The sequence below is a fragment of the Urocitellus parryii genome, chromosome 8 (genome assembly GCF_045843805.1).
Source record: "Urocitellus parryii isolate mUroPar1 chromosome 8, mUroPar1.hap1, whole genome shotgun sequence".
In the NCBI taxonomy this organism is placed as follows: domain Eukaryota; kingdom Metazoa; phylum Chordata; class Mammalia; order Rodentia; family Sciuridae; genus Urocitellus; species Urocitellus parryii.
This window is the reverse complement of record NC_135538.1, coordinates 76,394,875-76,420,530: the sequence shown is the minus strand read 5'-3', so window position 1 is coordinate 76,420,530 and position 25,656 is coordinate 76,394,875.

Here is a 25,656-nt window from a genome sequence, read left to right as displayed (position 1 = left end):
ATACTTAGGGAATAAATCTAATCAAAGAAGTAAAAGATCTCTACAATTAAAATTATAAAACACTGAAGAAAGAAATTGAAGAAGATCTTAGAAGATGAAAAGAAAATAAACCCCCTGTTCTTAGATAGGCAGATATTACCAAAAGGTGATATTACCAAAAGGAATCTGTAGATTCAAGAAAATGCTATTTTTAAATGTATGCTTATTGATATGTAACAGTTTTTCAATAAAGATGACAAGAAGCTATTTTTAACATAGCATGGTAAATCCCTGAGAGTGTCTGGCAGGACCCATAGTGGTCGTAGCCTGGAAAATCAAGCAATTGACTCTGCAATATCACCTCCAAACCTAAAGATAGGCTTAAGTTTATTTTTTAAACACCAACAGCCATCTAAATATCTGTATAAAGTATGAGAAACAGGCTATATAGGAAGAAATTAGATGCACAGAACTTAGAAAGAAAAATTTTAGTGAATGGAAGGTTCACAAAAGAATGAAGTCATTTTGACTAAGAACAGAGCACGTTCTTTCTCACTGCCAAGTCTGATTCTGCCAATTTATGGTCCAGAGAGCCTTCTCACCAAATCATATCCAATGTTCAAGGCCTAGTTTAAATTCCACCACACCCACATATCTATGATGACCTGTTACTACAGAAAGTGCCAACCTTCAAATTGAAGAAAGTACTTTTAGATTTATCTTTAACTTGCAAGTTGGTACTTAACTATGGTCTTATGTCATTCATAAGACTTCATGTGCTTGGGCTTTATTTCCCCAACCAGGATATAAGTTTTACAGAGTTAAACAGTTTTTACTTAATTCTGAACCCCCAATGTCCCAGCATGGAGCAGGGCACTTTTTAAAGCCCTTGATAAATATCTTCTGATTTATTCAATAACACAGCTAAGGACAGACCATTGCCAAGAAGTTAGATGAAGAAAAATGTTTTACTCAGCTTTTCATCACAGTGACCAAAAGACCTGACAAGAACAACTTGGAGGTGGAAAATTTGCATTGGGGAATCACAGTTTCAGAGGTTCAGTCCATGGTTAGGCAATTCCACAGTTCTGGGCATGAGGTAAAGCAGGACATCATGACAGAGGGCATGGTGGAAGAAAGCTTTTTGGTTCATAAAAGCCAGGAAGGAGAGCGCAAGCACAAGTGAGAAGGAGATATCAGTGCCAGAGACAAAATAAACCCCAAAGGCATGTTCCCAGTGACCTACTTTATCTAGTCACACCCTACCTGTCTACAGTTACATCCAATTAACCCATTCAAGTGGATTAATCCACTGATTATGTTACAAATCTCATAATCATCTCACCTTTGAAGATTTTTGCATTGTCTCATACATGAGCTTTGGGGGGACATCTCATATCCAAACCATAATAAGGAGCAAGGTAAATACCAGACCAAGATGCAGGGGTTGTGCCATAATTAAGGCAGCTAAGATTTCCTGAGATGACTCATACTACAGGACACCAACACTAATGAGCAGTAGTGAAGAAAATATCTTGAATACTTGAACTCTAATGTCCCTCTTATTAGCTGACATATGAGTTACATTTTCCTCTGACAGTGAATAACAGACAAGTTTTAGAAAAGAAATATCTATTCGAAATGTTAAGAAAAAGTTCACATAAAAGCATTTTCTACTCCAGGGGCCTGCGAAACTCACTAATCAGATGAATCACCTGACCTATAGTCCCAGAATGTTAGAACTGGAAAGAGCCTCAAATATCACCTGATACCAGTTCCAGGCCCAATAATATGAAATGATTTATTCAAAGCAATGTAGCTAGCTAGTGGCAGAGCTGAATCTAGAAACTAGGCTCTCTGGTTTCTAAGTCCCATGATCTTTCTACATCAATTTCATGAGAAGTAACAGAATTCTGGCTTGGTTGATGGAAACTGATTTTCTTCTTTAACCAACTTGGACCTCAATCACTGAAATTGTTCTGCCATGAAAGTTGGATTTTAGTTACCTCACCCATGTGTCCCATTATCCCTGCCCTGAAAAGTTCTAGGATGAAACCAACAATCTGCCTTCTCCATTTCTTCCCCAGACTTCTACCAAACTGTCTTTATTTATAGTAAACCTTCCTTCCTTTTCCTCCATTTTTCTGTTTACTTCTTTAGGGCATTGATCTATCAACTTCCTCTTTCTGCTATACAACCAACTTCTCCTTTTTTGTCAGTTTCTCTGAAACACATAAAAATATGCATATCTTTTCATATATATTCAAGAAACTCTTGACTTTCCATTATCCCTGTAGGTCCCACTCTACCTATCCCCTTCACAATCAGACTTCTTTCAGTGAAATTATTCTGGATCATTCTACTTCTTTGATTCTCATTTTCCCCATGGCACACTTTTAACTCAAGATGCTCACTCTACGTCCTGAAGCTGCCTAGAAAAGGTCACTTATAACATCTTGACACACATTGGTCTTTTTGCTGGTTTTTTTTTTTTTTGTTGTTGTTGTTGTTTGTTTGTTTGTTCTGATTTGATTTGGTTTGGTTTGATACTGAGGATTGAACCCAAGGGCACTTTATTACTTAGCTACATCCCCAGCCCTTTATTGATTGATTAATTGGTTGGTTGATTGATTGATTGATTGATGCAGGGTCTTGCTAAGTTGCTTAGGGCCCCATTACGTTGCTAAAACTGACCTGAAATATGTGATCCTCATGCCTCAGCCTCCCAAGTTGCTGAGATTACAGGCACACACCACTGTATATTTTAGAATATTTTTTATTGTGGTAGAATATACATCATACAATTTACCATTTTAATCACTTGAAGTATATAGTGCTGTAGCATTAGTTACTTTCACAATGTCTTGCAAGCATGACCACTCTGAATTTCCAGCATTTTTCATAATTCCAAACAAATAGTTCATATCCATTGTATAACTCCCCAGTCTCTTCCTCTCTCAGCCCACAGTAATTTCTATGTTCTTTCTGTCTTTATAAATTTGACTAATCTAAGTATCTCATATAAATGGACTCATATATTTCTCATTTTATATCCAGCTTGTTTCACTTAGCATAATGTTTCTACTGTGCACTCATGGTGTCATATATATCAAGATGTCTTTTTTTATGTACACAGTGTGTATTTGACCCTTTCTGTTTAATCATTCATTGGTTGATAGACATTTGGGTTTTTTCTGCCTTTTGGTTATTATTATTAATGGTGCTATGAACATTGGTATGAAAGTATTTGGTTTATTAGTTCCCTGCTTTCAATTCTTTTGATTATATACCTATATGTAGAGTCATTGATTGCTGGATTATATGGCGATTCTATGTTTAACTCTTTAGAATCCATCAAACTATTTTTCTTAGTAGCTACATCATTTTACATTCTAACCAGCAATGTTCAGGAAATTTCTAATTTCTTCATAGATCCTCACCAATATTTACTACACTCTGTATTTTAGGTAACAGCCCTTCAAGGGGAATAAAGTGCTATTTCACTGTGGCTCTGATTTGCATTTCATTAATGACTAGTGATGTTCAGTATTGTTCATGTGTTTATTGGTTATTTGTACTATATTCTTTGAAAAAATGTCTATTCTAGCTCTTTACATTTTTTAATTGGGTTGTTTAGTTTGTTGCTACTGCTGATGACAATTGTCATTCTTAGTCCTTATCTTTCTTAATCACTCTAAAGAATTTCCTGGTTGTAACCTGAATGATCTTTCCATTTGGTTACTTGACTCCACTCTCCTATTTTTTCTCTCACTCTATTCTAATGTTTACTTACTAGTATTCTAACTAGCTCTTGTATATTTTACATCTACCCACTCTAACATTTATTTAGTACTTTATATGTGCCAGACACTAAGCTAAGTGTTTTGCATGATTTCTTTTCATTAATGCTTAAAATCACACATTAGATAGGGGAATTATTATAAATGCCATTCTATAGATAAGAAAACTGAGGCTCAAGGAAATAAGGCTCAAGTTGATTAAAATATCTAAGGATAGAACTAGCATTTAAACACATGATACTGATTCTAGAATTTATTTTCTTAAGATTATCCTAATGAGTAGGATGGTGTTAACCACTAAATTAAGCTAATACAATCCCGTATCAATAAGTTATATAATTGAATTGTATGGTTGCAAGTAATGAAAACTGGCTTTGACAACCTAAGATGAAAAGGAATTTGTGGTAAGGATACGAGATAATTCGAATAACTGAAGGGAAATTGGAAGAATTAGGCTTAAAAAGAGAGACCTGGATGAATTGCAACATTAAGATTTTAGGAACCAAGAGCATCTCCTCATCAGTGCCCAACTACTTGAATGAATTGGCTAAAAATTATTTCAACTCTCTGGTCAAACTAAACTTCCAGAAGTGATCATTCTATTGGTCTGCCTGTGACACTTGCCAATACCATGGGTAGAGAAGACACTCTACCCATGGGTCCTTATGGGTAGAGAATAACACATTGATTGACAATTCAAGGTACTTGTATAAAAAAGGGAAAAGTTCATACCTCAAGAGCAAAAGAAGAAACAGTAACTTAGCAAGCCCTAAGCAACCCAGCAAGAGAGACTGTCTCTAAATAAAATATAAAAATGGCTAGGGATGTGGCTTAGCTGTTAAGCACCCCTAAGTTCAATCCCAGTATAAAAAATTAAAAACCTAGAAATTCTTCCATTTTAAATCCAAAATTTACCCCTTATTCAGAAAGTGACAGATCTTTTGTTAGGCAACATGACTAGATTTGGGGCTCAGAAGCTGTAGTCCACAAAATAATAGGTAATTGGGAGTGACTACAACTTACAAAGGGCTGAAGGTGTCAGAACAATTGACCAGAAATTAAGTGTAGAATTAAACTTGTTGTTATGGAACAGGAAATACACTTCCTTGACTGAAACTATTAAGCAGCAGCTATAAAGGCTATAAAGGGAAGTGAGAAACAAGTATCTTGTATGGTTTAACAGCTAATGGTAACTATAGGCAATAATAACATACTGCATTTTTAAAAGTCTCTGAGAGTAATTTACGTGTCCTCAACACACACACACACACACACACACACACACACACACACAAATGTTAAATATCCGAGGTAATGATTCTGTTAATTAGTTAGATTTAGCATATGCGCACACTTTAAAATGCAATGTTGTACATGATAAATACATATAATTTTTATTTGTCAAGTAAAATAAATATTTAAAAGGAAATAATGAATAATGTTATGAATTTTCAGTAGATTATTATTTTATTTATGAAATAGCAGATTCCCTAGGTTGTAATTATATAGAAATTAGGTTTTGAAACTGCTGATTTTGATTTTTTATCAGAAGAACAATGTTTGAGCAAAGTGGAAGCCAAATGATATAAATTTTTAATGGGAGAAGCCAGCAGATATTACATATTTTACATTTCCCAAGGAGGACTTGAGCTTTTCTGGTTGAAATGTTCAATATAATAGCAACAGAGCCAAAGTTATAGGGAGAAGCACAGAGAAGTGCTTCACAGAGCAACTGCTGATGCAAATAGGGCCAAGAATACACAGTAAGGAGAGCATAAATATCCAAACCTTGGGAAGTGACATTGGAAGTCCTATGATCTCTTCAGTTAGATAAGGCTATGCTCCACGTAGCATAGGGCATTTTCATTCATTTTAAGCTCCTTTGAGATTGTAGAAGAACTTTCAATGGCTTCAACAATGCTTCCCTTTTTAGTTCAATGATTCTTTGTGTCTGTTCATGTCAACTAAAGATGGGAGCATAATAAACACTTGGTATTAGTGAATTACTGGCTAAGAGCTGTTTACCTTTGATTTGCATGGAATTACCAGCTCTTAGATTTGAAGAATTCAGTGATGATAACTCTTCATTCATGATCAGCTGGACATTCCTGAATTAAGAAATCTAATGTTTTTTGGTTACTCCTCCACTGTCATTAGTTACAACTTGGGTTCCTGGAGGTCAGGTTATTGAGTAACTAAACCTCCAAGACTATGCACACCACCTGCATGCACTGCTCTCTGCTCCACTGTCCATCTTAACAGCCTTTATCTTTCTAAGCTCTTTACCCTAAAATTAGTTGTTGGAAATCACAAGACTAGAGAAAGAATGTGAATGTGCCAATTAACAATGAATAAAACAGCCATAGACTCAACATCAGAAAGTATCCTTGAATTGATCTAAATTTGTGAAGTTGGAAGGCTTTCAAAAGTGTTAGGATTCTCAAACTTCTTAAAATGTGATTTTTCTTGTTAATGGGAAATTCACATTTGATTGAAAGGATAGACCATAGTCAGTTTAATGTTTTTTAAGGAAACTTGTCGTTCACTATATTATATGCTTAATATAAGTCTAAAGCACAGATTTTGGAAATCTAATTTCCAGTAAGGAAGATGAATTTATATAAATCAAATTTATATAAATCAAACTAACAATGACAACTTTCCTTAGAAGCACGATTTAAGATATTATTCAATAAACATTTATCGAGTACTTTCAATATTCAAAGGATTATCTTGGGTACCGAAAATATATATAAAGATGTTGATGACATGGCTTTTTCCTTGAAGAAGTGTACAGCCTAATAAGGGAGATGAACACACAAATACCTTATTGTGTTTTCTATTGTAGCAAATGTCAAAGGAAATATGAAAACTTAGCACTAGGAATTTGGAGAAGCATGCAATTTCTTCTGAATGGTAAAATGATGAGCATGTTGGAAGAGCTGGCATTTGGTTAAATTTTAAAGGATAAAATGATTTCACATAGAGACAAAGGGGATGGGGCAGGGTCCTAGAGAGATGAGTCATTGGAAAAGCAAAGCAAAGAGGAAAAAATCCAAGAAGCATGTTTATGAACTAGCAAATAGGACACTTTGGTTGAAACACATGAGACTCAAATGGGAAAATGGAGAAATAAGGCTTAGAACACCAAACCATGGAAAGTTTTGAATACTAGGCATCATTGAAGGTTTTTTACAAAGAAAATGGCATGATTAGAACTATACTTCACCAAGATAACTCTGTAGTGAGTTGATAATATAGAATATGGAGACAAGGGAAATACAAGTCTGCTGAGATGGTTCAGGAGAGCTGAAAAAGGTCTTAATGCTCAAGATCTTCAGATTCTGCATGTGTAACATCTCTTGATGCATGTTCACAAGTATCTGCCTTCTCTCTGTTTATCACACAATGCCTGCGTGCCACAACGTTTTTCAGGGTTTTCTGCTGGATATATCCCTCTAGTCCTGGTGTTCAATGAAAATGCAAGATCCCCTGCCAGTCTTCTTTCTGGCAATGTATCAGAAGGACCACAGAGGGAAGTGTGGGCAGTATCTTGTATAAGGGGTAAAACAGTAAATAGGTCCAACAACCAGTAGAAGCAGCAGCAAAGGAGTGCTTCAAAGGTATGGAAAAATCCTGACAGTGAAATGACATGGAATGTTTAAGGCAGTGTTTCAAGAACAAAGTGTTCAAAACCATCTGTTTCTTTAAAATGAATAAAAAGGCTGTGGGTATTGGGATTCACCTTACCTAGTACATACCACAGCTGTTCCAATATTTATTACTGCAGAGAAAATATTCCACAAAGGAGTGGATTAGGATCTTACTCTGAACCTACTGTAGTGCATGACATGTGAAAGCAATTATTTTTTTCTTAGATCAGTGAATGAATTAACTCAATGTCACCTTCAAAAAATATATTGTTAATTATGAGCTAAGAGGGAGCTGAGGTAGAGAATTAGAAGCAATCAGAACAGGCTGAAATAGTCTCTAAGAAAAGTGTAAGATAAATAGTATAAGGAAAATAGCAGGTGGTTTTGTTTTTGTGTTGGTAGTGGTTCATATTGCTGTTCTTTACTTTGGTCTTTTATTTTCAAGTGTGAAGGAGACTCAGAGCCCTGTATAGATTGTAAAGAAAGGACAATTAAAGAATGACATAGATGGTGGGGACATGGTTTATGGAACAAACATCTATATATCAGAGGACATACAGAGTTCTCAAAAAAAAGAGATACTTCTAAGAGAGGAAGAAAGGAGACCTGCTGTTATGAAAGAATGACTGGGTCAACCTTGTAACATAAATCTTAAACTGGACACAGAAAAATTCTGAACTTAAGTATTTGGTTGACCTTGACCTCTCATGAAAGAAGAGAATGGGAGATTGTGCAGAGCTGAGATTTTATGATTAAGAAAAGTGGAAAAGGTTAGGAAGGCTGCCTTCAAAGTACATTTAGAAACATAATGCAGAGTTATTAGCCCTGAAGGCCCTAGTTGATAACAGAAAGCTCTGCTATATAATAGAAGGCTCAATCAACTAGTTTCATGACTCCCTTTCACCAGCAGCTCATGGATTTGTTACACAGGTACAAGCAAGGGTCACAAAGTAAAGGATTTTGGATTACCAGTGAGAGAACCTGATTGCCAGTCAGCAAGAGCCAGCATTTCTTGTAAATTCATGTTCTTAATTAGTTGGTAAAGCTGCCTCTCCCACTTGAGTGGAAGCCCTTTGAGAGCAGGGGTTACAGTGCACATTCTAATAGTTGGACCTTGATAATAGCTGTTCATGTAAAAAGACAGAGAGGAGTGTGGATAGTAGGACTTACAGAGCTTCTGCTTAGAATCAATCATTATGTTGACATTAAGATGGTTTGAAAGTATTGACCCTTACCAAAGAATACCCACTCTACATTTATAGTAAAAAGTAATATGCTTTAAACTGGTTTTGAATCTCTCATTAAAAGAATACTAAGAGCATGTTGACTGTAATTAACTAGCACAAAATCATTAAAGGCAATCAGTCAATCAAGTGTCTATAGTTTTTATTCTTAACACAATGATGAGTCTTTCTGACAGCAACGTCAGATTAACCAAGAAATCTATTAGTAAAATTGATTAGAAAAATGGCACAATTTATGATCATTACCAAGGACATGTTAAAAAATAATAGTCACCGGATTTTTGTAAAATGCATAATAGCAATAATCTCAAATCCTAGATAAAATGTATTTTTGCTCATCAAATATGTTCTCAAACAATTCTTCAGAATTGTGTTAGTTATTCAAATGAGGGACCCTCCTACATTGAAGGACAGACGGTTCAGTGAGTATATTGTCTGATTTTTTAAAATATGTTTGTTAAATTTGTGACAATAAGAGAGAAATTTTTAAAAATCAGAATTTATATCAATGTTTACAGCATTGTTCAAGTCAGAGGGGTCCTGATTAACAGGAAAAGGTTCAAGGAGTAACTATGACCAGGTCTGAGTGCCTACTGTGCTGTTTAAGTCATATCTCTGCACATAAGAGACCCCATTCTGATAATTCTGCTCTGCCCCTGAGATTTCACCTTGTGACCATATAATAATAAACTTATGCCTTCCTGGGAGACTAGCTTCCCTGAAAGGCTTGTGGTCCTCCCTTTATCCTTCCAAGATTGTTTTAAAGGAAATAGAAATCTGACCCTAAACCCAGCCTAGTACCTTGCTTGGTATTGTCTACTGCAGTTACCAAAACTTAGCACAATGTCTGGGACCCTAGCAGCTACCTAATACATATTTGTTATATTGAATTGAAGCATGACCTACCCTGGTTCTCTGGCACCCCTGCCCACCATCTGCCTACAGAGTGTCTCAGGACTGCCACTTCCCACCCACCCTCCATGCTGCTCCTTGTCTGCCCAGCTGCAGATTTGCTGCCAGTCAGGCCATCATCCAATATGGAAGGGCTAGTGTCAAGTCTTAATCCATCTACCACTACATCATTTGAGGAAATAAACAGGACTGACCAGTAATTTCCAAAACATAACAAGGACAATTTGCTCCTGGGTCCAGTGCTTTTTACAGGTGCCTAACTATTAACAAGGTACCACTTTGAACTTGATTTCATCAATCAGCTCTAATTTTATGTGATGTTCCTTAAAAGCTAAGTTCTAGGTGTTTTGACCTATTATATGTGGAACTTCTTTTCTAGTGTGACACATGGTCTCATACCCACAGTGCATTAAGTTTTATATTGGTACCACTTCATATTCTGCTGTCTTCTAAAATTAGCTAGTCAAAAATATAACAGGCTTTTCCAGAACATTCTGAAATTATATTAAGTGGTTACAAACCTTTATTTCTTAGCAAGGGAAATTAGAGTCAACCATAAAAAAAAAAAAAACCAAGTATGCTCTAAAGACATATGATGTGACCAACCTTGTGTCAAGTAAAAATTTAAGCAGAAAGCATATATGAGTAGTTAGTTGCCCATTACCAGAACAGAATGTGTTCAGAGCGCTTTAATTATCTCACAATGTTAAAATTCTAAGATGTAATTATTACCAGAAATTTGTATATGCCTAAGCCTCTAATTTAACTCAAGCTTTCAGCTTCTCTGTCAAAAACAATCTTCAGTATAGGAAGGTCAGAAGATATAATGATAACATGGAACTAAAACTCAAGCATCTAGATTGTAAAACCAGCTTTAAAGAACTTAATTCTCATAGTCTGTAGAAAATAAATATGAATACGTGGAGGTAAAGGGAGAGTTCTCTGAAATAAATTTTGAAGAGCCAGAGAAAACAAAAGATGGGCCATTGTGGTTCATATTTTCAAAAAAGAGAAACAGATTCCTCAAATTATATACCAGAAGATTTGATACATGTTTTAGGCAAGATTCTTGCCTAAATTATTAAAAGCTTGGTTTGTAATGCATTAAAAGTAAGTATAATAATGAATAAATCATTCCAGATTAAACCGATTGTTGGTAGTTACAAACTGGCAAGAAATAACGATATAAACATAGCACATCACGATTGCAGCAAGATGTTAAGCTGTCTTCTGAAAACATTTTGTCTTGCATTAAAGACAGAGAATATCATTGAATCAGTTGGGTGTAGAATGGGTTTAAAACTTGGGGTGGAAAAGTCAGTATCAAACTAAAGGAAATTCCAAGAGCAATGATCCTACCCCATTCAAGACTTTCACCTGTGGTTTGAATAGGGATTCTCATCAACTCTGAGAATGCCTGCACTGACAGATAGCAAATACCTACGTGATAGAAACAAGACATGAAAGACCTCAATTGGCTTAAGTAATGAGCCAAGTCAAACAAAAATAGTCCTGAAAAGAAACAAATAGAGCCTTTCACATGGGTTGGAAAAACCACAGCATTATTATGAGAGAGGGAAAAATAAAGATTGCAGGACAGGGAATAAAAAAGCAGGGACGGTGGTGAAAGGACAATATATTAGGCTCCTAGGGCTGCCATCGAAAAGTGCCAAAAATGGGGTATCTTAAAGAACAGAAATTATTATCTCACAGTTCTAGAGATTAGAGGTCAAAATCAAGATGTCAGCTAGGCCATGCTCTCTCTGGAAGCTCTAGGTGAGAATCTTTTCTTTCTTCTAATCTCTAGTGGTTCCTGGCAATCCTTGGCATTCCTTGCCTTGTAGATGAAGAATTATAGTCACATGACCATTTTCTCCCTATATGTTCAGCTATCTTCCTTCTTTGCATGTCTCAATTTCCCCTTTTCATAAGGACACCAATCATACTGAATTACAGCCTACCTTAATGATCTAATTTTGCATGATTATTTCTTTAGAGATCCTGTTTCCATTCCCGTTTTTAGGTCACATCTTGAGGTACTGGGGATTAGGAATTTGACCCATGACAAACAGCTCAATGTGAATTAACAATACTGTGCCCACTATGCAGGGATCAGGAATAAGCAAAAAGCTGTCTCTTTCTGCAAACAACATACCTGAGGAACCGCAGTCTGTTCTGGGCCTTTGACAGGCATATTCAGGGGAAAGGGATCAGGATGGTGAGGGAACTTAAAACCAAGTTATTGCAGCATGGTTTGGAGGAAATGGGAATGTTTAGCCTGAGGCAGAGCAGGCATGGGGGAAATGAAAGTGGCCTCAAATACATGATCAGCTGGCTGAAAGTAGAACTCAAGTTGTTTTTTTATGGCTCTGAGGTCAGAATTATATTATTGAGAGGATTGATTCAACTCAATGAAAAGATTCTAAAAGGTAGTGTGTCCAGAGGCAGCTGGAATATCATGGGAAATACTGAAACCTATCTTTGGATGTCTTCAAGCAAAGGGCTTAACAGAGAGGGAGGAATCAAAGCATTGGAAATTAGCTTGGCTCATGGATCTTCTGACCATGATATTCAAGAATTTTATGAAAGCTCTTCTTTTAAGTAAAGAATATTAATGCCCAAAGTAAACCATAATATCTTATAAGGAAATGGAATGTGCTAACCAAAATTTAGGATTATTTTCTATTAAAGAAAATGTGGAGGAATGAAAAATGAGAAGAGTCACATATTTTAACCCCACAAATAAAAAATAGATGGTCTAAATAAACATAAAATATTCTCAGTAAGAATATAGAAAAACCACAAGATCAAATAAAGGAAAGCAAAATCCTTGTCCAAGTCACATGAATTTTAAAAGACAAGTAGCATTTCAAGATTTAGAGAAGAAATATGAAATGTGAAATCTAAAATAGGAAATAGAATATTCAACAAGCACCAGCAACTTTCCCCCCAATACCTCAATACCCAGGAGTAGAGGAAACAGGAAGAGCAGATACTAATCTGGTGAAGTGCTTTCTCTGAAGGAGGTTTGGAAGGGTGAAGAGATCTGGTTGAAATGGGCCAATAGATGGAGACCACATGGGCAGAGGAAAGGGCACCAGGTTCGGAACAAGTCAGAAGACCAGCTGGGCTTGGCTCAGTCATCAACCAGCTGCACAAGGTTTCACAAAACACTTCTCTGCTTCTCAGTTTGCTCTGTTATTTAAGGGGGAAAAAAAGGAATCAGATGATGTTTTAACAATTTCATCCAGCTGTAAAATTGTGACGCTGATGAATATCCACAGATAGGGAGTAAGGAAATATTTTAGCACCCTAAAAGCACCGAAGAGTTCAACTTTAAAAGACCAAAAGTAAAAAACAGCCAATGTAACTGCTTAAAAGACTGAAAATGAAAGTAAAGGATTAAAATATAGTAAGAGCGGAATTTGTTATGATATATGCATACATGCACATAGCATCATTTGGTGAATTTCATTCCTTAGTTTTCTCCTTTACCAAACTTTCTCCCTCCCCCTTAATCCCCTTTCCTTACTTCACTGTTCTCCCTTCTATTTTAGGGAAATCCCACCCCCTTTCCTTATTTATTTCTAGCTTCTACATACAAGAGAAAACATTTGACCCTTAACTTTCTGGATCTGGCTTATCTCACTTAACATGATGTGTTTCAGTTCTATCCATCTACCAGTAAATGCCATGATTCTATTCTTCTTTATGGCTGAGTAAAACCCTATTGTTTACATATACCACATTTTCTTTATGCATTCATTGATGAGCATTGATGGCCTGATTCCATAAGTTGGCTATTGAAAATTGCATTTCCGTAAACATTGATATGCATGTATCACTATAGTATACTGATTTTTTTTAGCTCTTTTGAATAAATCCCAAGGACTAGGATAGCTGGGTCACATGGTGGTTTCCTTCCTAGTCTTTTGAGGAATCTCTACACTGCTTTCCAAAGTGGCTGTGCTTATTAATAATCCTACCAACAATACATGAGTGGAACTTTTCTTCCATATCCTTGCCAGCACTTATTGTCATTTGTATTCTTGATGATTGGTACTGTAACTGGAAAGAGATGAAATCCCAGTGTAGTTTAGATTTACATTCCATTTTTATGTATAAGTATAATGCACAAATTTTAAAAACAATAAATATAACAAAGACCAATAGAGTAGAGGAAGACAACCAAAGAGAAGGAGGAGAGGAGAAAAGGGGAAGTACTGGGGATTGTAATGGAGCAAATTATGTTTTATATACATTTGTGAATGTCATAATGAACCTATTGTTATATATAACTACAATTCAGTAATAAAACATTAAAAATAGCAGTAGTTTTTTCTAAATAGGAATGTACTAATAACTTAAAATAACTACATGCAAAAATTGTTTCATAAAAAATCAGTATATTATTTATTACATATAAAATGTTAGCTTTGAGTTACCAATGAGTACCTGTAAGCACCTATTTACAAACATATCTACAAACCCACCTATACCCAGGACCTTAGTATGCTGTTATCTGAGATGTAATGTTTTCCTTAGCTTAAGCCTCCGCGTTGAGTTTCCCCTTCCAAATAACGTCTTCTTCTAGGGAACATTATTTATATTTAAGTTCTCAGGTACTTCCTCTGCAACAGACATTTCATAAAAATTTTCTACCATATTCAGTTCAACATACATTTAACAACTACTATAAAATTCATCAAATGATTTTTTCAATCTAAAGAATTAGATTTTAAATCTAAAGAAAAATGGTTAATATTTATTTATCATATAGAAAAATATATACAATAAAGCAAGTTTCAACACACAGAAAAGGTTTTATTGGTGCATTATAGTTGTCCCTAATGGTGAGATTTATTGTTACATATTTATACATACATAAAATATAACAATATTATTTGGTCAACATCATTCCCTAATATTTCCTTTTTCCATCCCCTTCCCCCTGGTCCCCTTCTTATATTCTCCTGAATTCCTTCAGTTGTTATGAGGCAGCCCCACACACGTCCTGCAACCTTCCTTTTCCTTTTTCCTCTCTACTTTCTACACATGAGAGAAAACGCAAGACCCTTGACCTTCTGAGGTTGGCTCATTCTGATTATTAGTAGGAGTTTATTCTACACAAAAATGGAGAAACATTCCCAGCAGAATGTTCAAAGTCATGGAAGCAAGAAACAAAATGAAAGATTTTGGAAATTACAATTGTCTAAACCTTTTCTGTAACAAAGTACAAGCAGTAGAGAACAGCAAGAGGTAAAAGCGAAAGAGATAACTAGTTCACAAAGGACTTTCTGGGCCATTCTAATAGCAAAAACCTTTTTTTAAGGGCAATGAAAAAATCACTAGAGGACTTGGAGCACTGATAGGCTCAGCTTGGCACTTGAGGAAAATGATTCCGGCCACAGAGTACAAGGAGAATGTGAGCTGAGAATAACTGAGGAGATAGGCAGGGCAAGAGAGGGGAGGGACCTGAATTAAAGCCACGGCTGAGCAGAGTGACTGCTTAGATAGAGATTTTGGGATTGGAATTACCAGAATTTGGCAACCCACAAGACATTTCAAGCCTGCTATAAAGCTAGTCACAGAGAGGGACCATAGAAGGAAAAATGTTTTGGGAACCAATAAGGAACATTATCAAATTTGATATGTCCAGAAGGTGTACAAATTCACCCCTATATCATCTTTTGTCCTTTATAACCCTGAACATTTGAAGAGCTTATTTTGAAAGGGGAAAAAGAAGATTTTTGTTAAATATGTTTTAAGAGCATGAGAGGGAACTATGTTCTTCCTCACAGTAAAGTCAATAAAGTTCCAGATTACCAAAAACACCTGCTTGAAATGATGTAAAAGTTGTTATCCAATCAGAGATAGTTAATCAAATATTTTATCTGTAGAACATAACTGGACATGCCACATCTGGAGGATCACAGTTTAGACAATAGGAAGGCAAAAGATATACTTGATAGCAAAACTGAACACAATGTTATCTTCCAGGATTCAAAGACTCCTGGGTTGTTTGGGATGTGCTCTTAATGCACCTCTCTTCAAATTGGGGGGTACATGTGTGGAACTGTTCTTGCCTTTGCTGAAACTAAGATGACCATCTTCTTCTTGGTCTGAATTTGGTTTGGATAGAAGAATCTGAGGGGTGACAGCATTTGTAAAAGACAGGGGGCAATAGGCCAAATTTGCATTCCCTTTTGGCAATGTAAGGCCAGACTTGTAGGAATGTGGTCAAGACATAATACTAAGATTAACTGATATTTTACATCTTGTAGTTGAGAAGGCCACAAAGCTGCTGCAGTGTATGTCAATATGCCCAATGAGAAAAACAGGCTGTGCAGAGTATTTCCAAAAGTCACACATTGGCAGGCTGACTGATGCTAACACATTTGAGTAGCAATAGCCAATCCAAAGTAGTCTTGCATAATTAATAGATTTGGTAGTCTTGAAAAAGAATTTTTCCATGAAGAACTTGCTTTGAAAGCAAGCTTTCACTGCCAGGTCTCTGGGGAGACTCATTTTTTCCAGCACTCACTATCACTATCTCTGACTCATCTCTTCAAGTTTAAGGAAAAGTATTCTTATGAAAGGGGTGTAGGGGGGACATGTGGGTTCACAATGGAACTTTGTGTCTCCAAATGTCCCCTGTTATCAAAGCATCAAATGACTTTGTTGAAGCTCGGATTTGATGACCTCAGCTTTGGGCTCCATGCGGGAGTGGAGCAAGCAGGTGAACAGCAGGGGCAGCCTGCTATTCAGAGAAAGTGCTTCAAGGACTGCCAGTGGTTCCCCCAGATTGGGACAACTGTCATTATTGGAAGTAATGATTTACTCTTTAGAAAAGAAACAAACAAAAAAAAATGTTCTAGGCAGTGTGGGGTGGGAAATCAGGATGAGAAGAGGAAGGAAAGACTATTCAGACACTTTAAGAAATGACTAGAAAATACCAAACAAGCTTGGGTGGCCTTCCTAAGTCCCTGCAAAAATAACCCCCACTCAACTGGCTAATGATGAAAACAAATACTGTGCAGAAGAATAGGCTTTTGTTGGCTTAGACTCTTGGATAAAAAAAAAAAAAAAAAAAAAAACATTAAGGAAAACAAATCAGTTCTCCAATGCTACAGTGATAAAATATGTCATTCTTGTTGACTTGATGAAATGGGCTATTTTAATCTTTCATTTTGTTTTCTAGCTCCTTCTCAGTACCTTTGGATTATGTTTATCAAAGGATGGGTGGGTGGAATAGAGAGGTGCAGATAGTGGCAACTACTTTTTATCTAGTTTGTTAATTATGACCCACACAATTCTAACCAGTAGACTCTGCTTCATACTACTGAACAAAATTTCTTGGGACCCTCAGTTTTTTCAGTGGTCTGAGCTGAAAATGATTCTCTTTGCCATAGTACACAGCAAGAAATGGAGCTCTTTCAGACAGGTAAGATCAGCACAGTGGCCAAGAGGAAAGCATTATGCCTTGGTGTTTATCATGGCATCCACCTCTGCTTCTGGAGACTCCATTACCAGGGTTGATACATCTTTGGCATTGGACAAATTATAGAGAAGAAAAATAAATGGCTTCTCCTTTGGGGGATGAGATTTTCAGATTTTTTTTTCTATAAAAACATTTTACTGTTCTATAAACAGTTTCCTATGGCCCTACTTTTATTTTAATTACATGTATCCATCTTTATTTTTTCTTCTACTAAACCTGGGAAGTAAAGTATTGCACATTTAAAAGAAACCACATACAGAAAGAAACCACATTCTTGGAATGAAACACCCTGAAATAGCATCTACATTTCTTTGGACTGATGTTCACAGCTTCCATATACATGTGTCTCTGTTACTGAGCAGCTTTGAGATTATTGGGAGCAGAGCCTGTCTTTTTTTCTGCAGGATGTTATAGTCTATTGGCCTACTTATTACCTATAAGCCACGAACAGTGCGAAGGCAGTTTTCCTGGAATTCTGGTTTACTTCCTATCACAATATAAAGGATCCTGATATCACATTTGCAACTCATGATTCATACTGGAGGCCCGGATTCCAACTATGGAGTGAAAGACTCTTCCCCCTGGAGTTTGATGTTATATATGAAAATTTCATGTAAATGCACCTACATATACATATATGTAATGATGTAATTAATTAACTCCTCAAAGAAAATAATAATATTTGAAGAGTATATTATGCTTATATAATGAGGAGATGCTCTTGGAGAAATGGAGTCATGACTATACAGAAAAGCCTTCAGTGAAGGCCCCTTTGAAGTACAAGATACATAAAAATAACACATCATGGGGTCATAGCAAACAACTACAGGAACTCCAAAGAAGAAGAACCCCCACATGGACCAAAGCATCAATGGCCTAGGTTAAAGTGAACTGTGAACCTCCTAAATGTCGTGGGTAGAATGTATAACTTTGAGCTGTGTATCAGTGCTCTTCTGGAGAGTTGCCACTTCTAAGTGATAGCCATGGCCCTCCCACAGGAGACAGCCTGTGTCTCCCAGACCACCACAATTATGCCTCGCCTCTCCTGGCCTCTGCCCACAGGATGGGTCAAGATGCCACTACCCACTTAGAGTACTCTCTCGTTTAGAATCCCAAGGGGATGTCCAACACCACATATGTGAATTTTGGGGAAATTGTCTACAGAAAAATAAAAGTGGCATGCGTCAGAAATAGTAAAACAATAAAGCCCGACACACAGTTTTCAGAAGTTCATATATTTGATAATTCCACAAAAACTCGTTTATCAAATACTTCTAAATATGATTGATTTGATGAATAAAATCTAAAGCATGATTACACTACTTCTTGCTTTCTCAATTCCTAAGCAGAACTTTATAATGATTAATAAAGGAAATTAATTTCCTACTGTTCAGAACTTAATCGGGTACCATGTGCCCTTCCTGTAGATCCCTGTCCTTATCCCAGTTCACCCAAAATGGATCGTTTTGTAGGCTCCTTTACATCTCTGACTTTTAACACTTGCAGCCTCATTCAGGCACATCAGTTGTTTGAAGTAATCTGATGCCACTCTGATCCTTGTTTTCACATGCCTGAGATCTTCTCTTTCTTCCTCAGCTACCTGGGGGAGGGGGGAGCCTATCCTGAACTGCCTTTCTATCCAGCTTCTAGAAATAATATTTCCCTAGATAGAGCTTAATTTTTAACTTTTTCTTTTGACATTTATCATTACTTTGATTTTTTACATTTATTTATGAGCATAAGTAGTTGATAATAGTAGTTAGATTTTATATACTCTAGTTTATCCCATTTTGCCTTAAAATTGTGATCAGGAACAAATGGATTTTTCTTGCAGCACTGGGGATCAGACCCAGGGCCTTACATATGCTAGGCAAGCATTCTATCACCGAGAAATTTTATATAAAACAGCTTTGTAAAAATATTTTTAAATATTTATTTGTTGTTGAATAACTTTGTAGTAAGAATTCTGGCTGTCCAAAACTAAATTTGATATAGCTGGTAGATGAAACTAAACCCAACCCCACTACAGGTCCAAACATCATTTACCTCTGCAGACATTGAGAATCTCCTTAAGGGAAAAAAACTCTCAAAGCAAGTCTACCATTGGAATCAAACCCTTAGTTCTAGTGCATGGACTAGAACCTGGCTTACGGTAGGTGTTCAATAAATAAATTCTGTAACTAATCAAACCAAATTTAACTTTATCTTGGCATGCATAAACAGAGTATATGAGTTTTTCTTAGAACATACCTTAATCCTCAGCCTCACAAAGGGGTAAGGATGTTGGTAATTGAAAATGTCAGCAAGGAGCTAAATTCTGGGAGTCTTGGTGAAATGGTGGCCATTTTGTTGCCTTTGTTCTCTGTTTTAGCTGTCATATCTTGATTCCTGAGGTTTCAACTCAGGGGAGATAAAGACATTTATGGAAAAGGATCTCCTGCGTGATAAAGACAAAGGCAGGGATGATGGGGGGAACACATAGCTTACTGAATGCTTAGAATGGCACAGGAACCCAGGAATGACACATGCAGATCAGGTACTCGTGGAAGAAACCCCTTGCATGTCCTAGAAATAAATGGGTAGAATTTTCAAGAAAAGAGTTCCTACATTAGAAAAATATGGCTCTCACTATCTGGTAAATTTGGTTTTATTGTCAATGTGATAACATTGTGCCTAAGAGTAGATATGGAACTCCTGGTTTGTTTTTTGATGTTATTGCCTATGTGACAGTAGGCAATTTGTAAGGAACAGAGATGTATTTCACTCAGTTCTAGAGGCTGGAGATTCACAGCTCAAGACACGAGCAGGTTCAGTGTCTGGTGAGGGGCTGCTCCATCAGCTTCAATGTTACTTGTAGCAACATCTTTACATGGCAGATGGCTGAAGCCCAAAGAGGGGACTAGTTAGTGCCTTCCAGACCTCATATAAGATTGGTCTATCCTTATAGCATCATCACCTCCTAAAAGGCCCCAATTCTTAATATTTTTACATTGGGAATAAGTTTCAGCATAAATTTTGGAAGGAACACAAACATTCAAGCCATAGCTGGAACCATCTGGAAAATGAATGGATAAATGAATGAACATGTAGTAAAACTGATTTCTGAGAAAACAAATTTCCCCCATGTTTAAAATATTAGTGAAAACATATATTTAAAATTAGATAACATCAGAACTAATGGAGAGCTTAGTAACCAACCAGATTGAAACCTTTGCTTTGTTGATGAGAAAATTTTTAGTCCTATGGCTTGCAGAGACTAGCAGGCAGGCTTGCTGGTTCCCAGGACTACAGCTTTCTCTGTACAGAAGAGATGCTCCCTAAAGCATGATGTGGAAATCAGTTTTACTTGGAGCCAAATTGAAACCATGAGAGATGTTCATTCTGAAGGCAATCAGGCTCTGAGCCTTGAAAGCCATGTCAAACCAATAAGTATTAATGGCTCCTACTAATGAAGAAGTCAACTATTTTCCATTTCCACTAAAAGAAATTTAGAACTAAATAGTGTCTCAAAAATTTGATCATCCCTTTAATCAAAGCCACAGCAAAAAGCATACTTTCCTTGAACCATCACATCTTGGAACAAAATGACTTTAAATTGCATGGACTCTGAGAGGCTTTTATCAAATTCAGGGAGAAAAAGAAAGAAAAGAAAATTTATTAGTAATAGAAAAAGAATAAATGCATCTGGAAATTTTCATTTGGCATCTGAAATTCTGCTTAGAAACCTGTGTGTGTGTGTGTGTGTGTGTGTGTGTGTGTGTGTGTTTAATTATAAAAGAGATTTAGTTGTAATAATGTTAAGCCTTTCACCCACTTAAAAATATGTATTAAGGTTCAATATCCTTCCAGGAATAATGCTACAGAAAAATCACAAGTACTTTGTTAAAGCTAGGCTAAACACAGAGGTGGGCAGCACAAATGACTTCCCAGAGGAGCCAAGTCTTGAGGGACAATAATTGTTCACCAAATAAGGCCTGAGGTTGAAGGTATTGCAAACATAGGCAAAGAGAGAAAATCTTCAGAAGCAGAGAAAATCTCAGTGAGTCTGAAGCACTGAGTGTGGAAAAGAGGTGGCGAAGGGGTCTAGTTAGTGGTTAGGGAGAATGGAGTGGGAAGAAAGGCCATCTCAGAAGTCTGAGTGTACCCCTATACGATAAGGAGCTAGCCAATAAAGTGTGATTGGACCTAACTCATATTTTAAAAGCAAGCAACATTTAAAGGCTCTTAAACAGCATAAGTCCATAAGAAAGGAGTCAATAAAAAACAGAGATACCAAAATACTGGTTCTCACCTATGAGATTAGCAAAAAGAAAAATTAACTCGGGTGAAGAAACAATCATTTGTTTATACCCGTGGCAAGAGTAATAACTATTTGGCAGGGTATGTTAAAATGACAAGCACACATAAACTTGGACTTAGCAATTCCAATTCTATCTCAGAATTATTCTCACATCTCTGTAGAGTGACATATATACAACTTTATCCACTGCAGCATTATTTTTAGTAACAGAATGTCCATTAGCAGCAGATTGGCTAGATATGTTTTGCTAGCTCAACATGATAGAACACCTTGCACATTAAAGAGGGAACTTCCTTAAAGGAAAAGATCACCAAGATACATTGTAAGTACAAAACAGTGTGTACACATGGTATGTTTATGAAAAACGGAAGATATATGGATATATTAATATATTTTATTCTACATGTATAAAATATTCCTGCAATCACACATACACAAGGGAATTGGGTAGCTGGAAGGTAGGTAAAAGAGGGTCCTTTCCAGTGAACAATTAACTTTTGTGATCTTTGTTCAAAGTGTTTCCTGGAGTGATATGAGCAGAGCCCAAAGTGCAGCAAGTTGAGTACTGGATTGACTTAGGAAGTGGTAGACATGAGAATTGTTTCAAGAAGCCTGGCTATTGATAGGGAGAGTGAGAAGGTAAGGTTTGGAGTGGTTTGGGGGGGGGGGGGAGGGATAAGATCAGATTTAAAGTTTCTTTTGCTTAATAGACTTGAATTTGTTTTTAAATGTATATACTCAGGGAGTCAGGACAATGAAAGATACAGTAAAAAGAAAGAGATATTGATGAAATTAGGCAAGAGAAAAATATAAATACTGTGGAATTTCTAAACAAGCTTCAAAATTACTAATCCAAGAAATAAATTTCTCCTTCTACCCACCTCTCTCCCTGCCCCCTCGATTCTTCTCTCTCTTCTTTCTTCCTTTCTGTTCTTATCTGTCATCTATTGTATTTAGAATAATGATTTATATTAAATAGGGCTCACTAAATGATCATTTAAACTCTGAAATCATGGTGCCTGAGCTCATGTTTTGGGATTATCTTCCTTCATTAAACTTTAACTGCTACATGGCACATCTTCCCCTGCTGTCTCTAGAAGTGCAAGGAGTTTTGCTCCCAGCCACCTCCTCGGCCTCTACTCTCCACCCTGTCAAGAATGCTGTCTACAGGTGAAACCTCCATCAAGGTTTTTGCTTCCAGTTAGTTGAGACCCACAGTCAGTGTAAAAGGCAAGACACAGCCCCACATATTTCTTTCTAAATCCTCGTTGTTTTCTGTGCTCCAGCATTATCAATTCCCCTTTCTAGAGTTTTCTAAGTGAAAAATTTGTCTTACACTCCCCCTAGTGACAGCCCCAGGAATGCCTTTCTGTGACTTAAAGCACACCACCTTGATAACCAAGAGAAAGAGCCAGCTCTGATAATGATAGGAAAGTAAATACTCCCTCCTCCCAGGCTCCGGATGACGTAGGCTGATGCTGCTCTGTGATTAGAAGGAAGGATTTGGTATTTAGAAATTGATAGATTGGAGGGAACGAACGTCAGTCTTGAGTGTCAGTTGTAGTATAAGCGTCACCAGATCTGCCTTGTTTCCTGAAGAGGAAAATGTTAGAAGCAGGAAGTCTCCAGACACATAAAGGGGACAAGAATGTAAAATATGCTGATCTTTCTTGGTCTGCACTGGTGACCCCGAAGCCAAGGAGGTAATCACTGCCACACTTGGGAGGCTCAGCTTCAGAAGACAAGAATCATAGGTTTCAGTGAGCAGAAAACATGTAACCTGTAGAAGAGACAGCTTAAGTGGGACTTGATACCAGTGATTGAATATTTGAGAGACTGACATGTAGAAGGTTAAACTTCCTTATTCAAAACAACGCCAAATTAGTGATTCTGAATCATTTGAGGGTCAATTTGAGAACTGATGGATCTATGGACTTTCAGGAAAAAAAAATGTACTTTCATGTCACACAAGCAGAGGAAAAAAAATTAATGCTAATAAGCATAGAACAATACGCTCTGTATCATTTAAAGGTTAATAACAAAATAACAGGAATATACTATTTTTTTCTGTCAATTGGAAAAGACAAAAAAAATTTTAATCATGCCAATTATTATCAAGAGTGTGAAGAGGCAGTTACTCCTATCACTATTGATGCATTGTAGTGACACCACCTTTTTGGAGGACTTTCATATATTAAGTGATCTCTCTCATGCTATAGATAGCTTCAGCTCCCACCTTGAAGGCTTAGATACTCTAATTTATCTCATCTATCTGGCTCAATCATCTCTTTGAGCTTTAAAAACAAATAATCAACTATGAATATCTTCACTTGACTATCTCAAGGGTTCTTCAAATCCAACATGCTCAAGACAAATCTCAAAACCTCCCATCAACTCAACCCCTGGGAATGTTCCCTGACTGTCCTGCTCCTCAGAAATCTCCAAGGAACCTTTGGCATTTCTTCTACTTTCCCCCATTCCCCAAGTCACCACAACAGTTTAAGCAGGTATCATTCCTCACTTGGATGACTATAACGCCTCCCAACTTATGTTTGAACACCCACTCGATTCTTCTGATGGTTATCCTCAGTGCAGTCATCTTTTCAAAAGTTAAACCTAAGTATATCAAAGCCCCTGCTTAAAGTCTTGGCATTATTTTTAAGATGACAGAAATCCTAACCACAGCCTCCAGATCCTGCACAGTCTACTTCCTAAGAAGATTCCCAGGTGCTGCAACCAGTGCAGCCAAACTAGCAGGTTCCAGCAAAGGGCAATGGGAGATTAGAAAAAATAAAGAGTCACATATGCAGATCTTGAAAATAAAGCTAGGGTCAGGTGAAGCACTGCTCTCTGATGGAGAAGCAGGTCTAAAGAATTATACAAGCAATCTTTATTTTATATATATATATATATATATATATATCTCCCATTAATTAGATTAAAGACCATGCAAGCATTATTCTTTGTATTCATGAAAGTTACAGAGTTAGCAACAGTGTGCAGGTATTTCCTCAGTTATTTTCTATAGTTGCAATGTGAAGTGTTAGGAGCATTGTGCAGCTCTCAAGAAAGTCCACTGTTTAAAGTTACTAATTTGCTGGCATATTCAGGAGCAGCAACTGGTGAAACATTGTGGTTATCTTAGCTAGGAAGTTCATTCATAGGAGCAGCAAGTGCCTGAGAATAAGATCAAAGCTGATAAAACAACAGAGTGTCCCCATGGAGAGCATTGCCATAGCAACCCTGCATCCTACACCTTTGCATAGAGACTTTCCCAATCACCAAGCATGCCACAGCCATGAATTCATCAGAGACCCCAGTCTCAGACACTGGTCTCCCAATCACTATCACTGCTTTCTACATTTCTCCCTTTTTTATTTTTTAAATGCAAGTGATGGATCAAGACTTGAAGTCATTTAATTTCTCTTCAGAAGATTTGGCATCCTATTGTTACAATAAAAATAGAATTTTAGCAAACATATAATTCCAAAAATGTACTAGAATAAATGTTTTAATATATTTCAGGGATTAAAGCCTTTTACAACATTAAGTATTTGATTATCAAGCCATGCAGGATCCATAGAAGCAATTTGATCTTCTTGAATGTCCTTGATATGGTAATTCCATAAGATCCAGGCTACCATTATTTTTCTGCCAAATGCCCAATAAATGATTTTTAATTTTCTTCCAGTCCCATTGAGAAGCATTATATTTTGCTGCTGTAAAACAAACATATATATAATTAGCATGGCAATGAAGATTTTGTCTAAATTTAAGGGCAGCAAGTTCATTTCCAGTATTAATAACTGTAGCTTCTAAAGCATTTAATTTTGCTTCTATTTTATCATCAATATTTGCTTGGTTTTGCAAAGCTTTTGAAGTATTTTTTGCTAAATTCTCAAAAAATGGAGCATTATGAATACCGTTGGATAAAGCTATGGCAGCAGTCATGCCAGAAACTAAAATAGATATCAAAGCAACTATTCCAACTACTATAAGGCCAAGAGCATGGTACTGTCTTTTTAACTGAGCATAAATTCCCTGTAAAATTTGAAATCTAATATCAGAATACAAGCACTCAGAAATATTAGCTGGAGTCATAATAAAAGAAGGTTGTCTTAATAGTAGTGTGTCTTGTCCTTTATTATATCTAGTAATACAGTTAGTCAAGTTGCAGCTGTAGCAAGTTAGATGGTATTTTTCTCTTGTCCTGTTTACTATAATATTTCCAGTTATTAAAACATAAGGGGATTGTCCGCAGGCTCAC